This window comes from Aricia agestis, chromosome 1 (genome assembly GCF_905147365.1).
Source record: "Aricia agestis chromosome 1, ilAriAges1.1, whole genome shotgun sequence".
Classification (NCBI taxonomy): domain Eukaryota; kingdom Metazoa; phylum Arthropoda; class Insecta; order Lepidoptera; family Lycaenidae; genus Aricia; species Aricia agestis.
In genome coordinates, this window is record NC_056406.1 from 12009557 (window position 1) to 12014543 (window position 4987).

Consider the following 4987-nt stretch of genomic DNA (forward strand, 5'->3'; position numbering starts at 1 on the left):
CAACGCGTCTGCAGACGCGTTGGCCAACGCGTTCGCCTATGTCGAGAGCCGCCATTAGGTTGACACCTGGTTGACGCCTGGTTGACGCCTGGTTGACGCCTGGTTGACGGCGAGTCAATAGATGGCATTTAAAAAAAAAATTGAATATATAATAAATATATGTGTACACTGTACAGGTTTTTTTAACATCAGAAATAATTCCGTTCCATTCGGGTGTCCCTTGACACTTGTCAAGTTTTTTTTTTTTTTTAACAAAAAAATATTTTAACCGACTTCCATGATATATATATATATATATATATATATATATATATATATATATATATATATATATATATATATATATATATATATATATATATATATATATATATATATATATATATATATATATATATATATATATATATATATATATATCTATGGACCACGTCAGTCTGGCCCCGTGCTAAGTACCTGAAGGACTTGTGTTACAGGTACCAGACAACGGATATATATTTAATACTTTTTATACTATACATATATTTAAGATTTTTATTATATGATACACATATTTAATACACATCCATGACCCAGGAACTTTGAAAAACTTTTTGTTCCGTCGGCGGGATTCGAACCCGCGACCCCCGGCTTGAGCTACCAACGCGCTCACCACTGAGCCACAGAGGTCGTCAAACGTTCAAAAAATGATAAAAACAATATTCTTAAAAATATGATCTAACAAGTAACAATTCTTATTCTTCATTAGTGCCTTTTTCGAAATTCAAATAAACATTCTTTTGAAGTTAGTACCGGCTAAGTTCTGTGTAAAGTATCTCAGCTCTTTGCTGGTACCGACTTCAAACGAATGAAACTTGAGTAGGTACAGAATTGGTTGATATTAAGTCGAATTTCGAAACAGGCACTAATGAAGAATAAGAATTATTTCATACTTTTCCATATCAATACTATGTTCTTTCCCAAGCACGAAGTATCTTCAAGCCCTTCAAAATCGCTCGAGTGTCGAGCGGTAGAATTTACCCTAAAACTCTACAATAATCCTGCATTACATTTAAGCTCTGGAATAAGCAGTAATTTAGCGGCCCCCGTGGAGCAGAAGGTGTGCAATTCCATATAAATAAACTATTCAGGAAACGTAACATCACTTTGAAATTCAAATTAAATGCACACATACTAATGATATATCGTTTCCGAGAATTCCGCATAATTTCGCATAAGGGATTCGCATACTATTAGAAGATGAACAGACTGAACAAACGTTGATGGAGCATTAACGAACCCTGTTCAAACACGGTGCGTATTTGCCGGAATTAACGCTTGTGCTATGACAGCCAATTAGTACCTACTAGGCTACTACTAAAGTGTTAAAACTGCAACACTTTAAATTGGTTCGCGTAGAGTTACGTTGAGAATGTAGAGTTTGCAGTTTTGATTCTCTTTCAGGTAGGAGCGAAGAATAAAGCTCCACAAGGCTTTAAATGAACGTGGCGAAAAAAGGAACTAATGCTGCCATCATACAATCATCATTTTTGACAGTTCTCCTTTACCAGCAGCGCTCCCACCCACGTTCATATAAAGCCTTGTCGCACTGAACTCGTTCAAACACGGCGCGGGCGGTACGCATATTTTGCCGGAATTAACGCTTGTGCTATGACAGCCAATTAATACTACCGTACTTTGAAGTGTTAAAACTGCAACACTTCAAATTGGTTCGAGAAGGGCTAAATTGAATTTAGAGTTTGGACTCTTGACTCTCCTTTTAACCGACTTCTAGTGATCTCGGGTTCGACGGTCGACCGAAAGACTTTTGGCTGACGCCGAAATTGAGTAATTGGTTATTGTTGCTAGAAATCGCTTATGACTGAAAACAAGGGTTCAAAATCCCTAGTTCAGGTAAAAATTGAAATTGTCAAATTGGAATGATCCAAATTGAATTGATTTTTATAATGAATTGAATTTAATATTAAATTTTTCCGTAAATTGTAAAACTAATAGATAATATTTGGATATAGGGACTTTTCAGGTAGCAGTTATTTTGCTTTCGACGTTTGTTTTCATAGTAGTAGCTCTAATACCATTTGTGATTAATTTGTGGAATTTCAGGAATAAAATGGAGGGAAAAAGAGCAGATTTCACTAACCTCAGTTTGGTTCTTCTTTCTGCTGAAGAAGGCTTCGGATTCGGCGATGATTATGGCTGAAGCTCGCCAAAGCCTTCTGAAGGACACAGTTTATAAAATATGTTTCAAATAAGTAAGCCTCAATTTAGATTTTCCTGCGTGGGTGTAAAAAATATCGAGAAATGACTTTTCTCAAAGATGTAAAATAAAATACTGTCAATAGAGATCACGAAATAAAATGTAGGTTCGATTAATTCCAGACGAGGCGTTCATTTGTAAAAATTGTGAAATATGTACCATTAAAGATTACTACAAAACTTTCACAAGAAACGAGAAAATATATTGCCATCGCAGAAGTCCTTATCACAATGAGTTATGGCTCAAAGTTGTGTACTTGAGCTGTAACGGCAGCCAATTTCACACACTCCTGCAACTGAGTGCCAAGTTTACGATCGAGGTTCAAAATCGATTGTAAACGTGTGGAGTTTACTAATACCCGAGCGTAAATTTAATGTGCCCGTAATGATTTCTCGCGCGTAATAAAACTAGAATAAATAACTTCTTTATTTTTTATGAGCGCGACGTGATCTAATTTGCAAATTATTAATATTTCGCGATACAGTTTATTGAACGCTTAAAATTCTGAGCATTGTCTCTCGTCTATTTAATATTTCAGTCTTATTTTTTGTATAATTGTTACGTTACGAGTACATTACTATATTTTTTATGAACTTCTGTTTCCATAAAAATACCTACATTGTTTTAAAATATGGCGCATAGCTCGTTCTGTCGCAACCGGAATCAATTATTATGATCCATTATTGACAACCAGACAATTAAATACCATCGATGGGAAAATTGATGAAATTACGAATAACTAGTAACTACCTATTAAGCCGTCAATCGTGCTAAAGGCCGACTAAGCAACACTGAGTAGTGAGTATATTATCTGTATTGTTTGTGAATGTCATTTGATCGCGTCAAAGCCAGCACGGCGACATCCCAACACATTAGCGCCGCCAACTTGCCGCCAAACTGTAAAACACACAATTTTAAATCTTACCCCCCGTATACAGGGTGCTTCGGCTCGGCGGGACCCGCAAAATGTGTGTGTTTACATACTAGTGGAAGTTTGCAATGCAGATTGGTCAGTTCAGTGAAAATGCAAATAAACATACCCCATTGTAGTGTTTCGGATGAAATATTCTCTAACGTTTTTGCTACGTTTGTCATAAAATAGTGTTTTATGCCCGCCTTTTAAGAGTTTAAATTCTTTGGCGTATCCCGCCTAAACCGGCATTCCAGCGTAATATTAAAATTGTGACCCCGCGAAACTTTTCTATTTTGAAATAAACCGAACTATACAGGCTGATAAAATAATGAACGTGTACCGAACACGTTTTTTTAATCCCCTTTGTAGCCCCCGAAATTCAAACACCGAGTCCGCCGGGACAAAATCCCAAACATGAATATTTTCGATATCCCTATGCAGTTAAATCAATTTTGTCTCTGCTGAACTAGAAAACTAAATGAAAAAGCGCGTTTAATTTCACTTGAAGCGCGGTAAAAAAAACATAAACAATTGAGAATCAATCACACTCTGCGCCACAGGGCTACCACTTCGCATCGGGGGACTGACTAGTTTTTATTTATTTGTAGTTACCTGCGTATTTTTTATTTTGGATAACTTACCTAACGCGTCGTGAATCGTGATCACAAAATGTAGTCCTTTTACAACACTACTAAATTAATAAAGGTAAGCACTAAAAATTAGCTTATGTTTCAAAATATTATGAATTCGTTATTTTAGCAACTCTAGAAAATGCTATTAAGAGACATACATAAATTACAAAAAATAAATAAAAGTTATATGTAGTCTATTTTTTATTAGATAATTTTTTGATATACCCATCAGATTTTATGTTATCTTTGCTTACTTAATTAACTCTATTTTTGATAATTGTGACATATTAAAATATTTATTAGGGCAAACCCCTCGAATAATTTTTCTAACAGTAATTAGTAGTACCAAATTCCAGAGCAATAATTTATTCCTGCGGCACGGAACGACACACGCTGTACATGCGATATTGTTTCAACGAAACATTCCGACGCTAATTAAGGTTGTTAGCTTTTAGTATTTTACATAGTTTGCCTGCGCTTTGTGTTCCGTAATTGCATTTTTTCGCACCTACACAGCCCTAGCGCGGACCATAAAAATATACGCACGGATTTCGATTGTAAGCGGCTGTATCGCTTATGTAATAAGTGAGTTTGCATTGCAGATTGCACTCAGCGGAATGCAAATATGCTTGTATATAGCGTGCATTGTACAACGAGGGACAAAAAGCAGCCGGCCGAGCCAAATTGAATTTTCATAGATACGCCTGTGAATTCAGCAAGCGTGTATGGGCTTTATGCCTTTATAATGCATTTGTGTTTAGCTGCATTAAGCTGTTAACATTTTCGTACGAATAATTTAATAGATCGGCTACGCTAAGCAAGAGGTTGCTACGCCACGATTTTGGAAGTTAACACTGTGATGTGTGGTGTGGTGTGGTAAAGGTATATTTTACGAGTACCAATCAGTTGGAAGTAGTACAAGTACCACTTGGGGGCAAGTAATTGTACAGCGATTGTTCCTGAAAACAACTCTTTCAAGGCTTCCTGACTCCTGGTAAAATAGTGAGAGTAAATTAGAACACAGAATGACAGAATGACAAGTTAGAACAGATAAATAACATGGTCATAAAAGTTTTCAGGTAACCTACGAATACTCGTAATAAAAACTAATGAGTAACTGTGTCCAAAAATTTGTTTCGAATTCCGATTTTACAAAATGTGACCCGAACCGAACCCGACATGCAT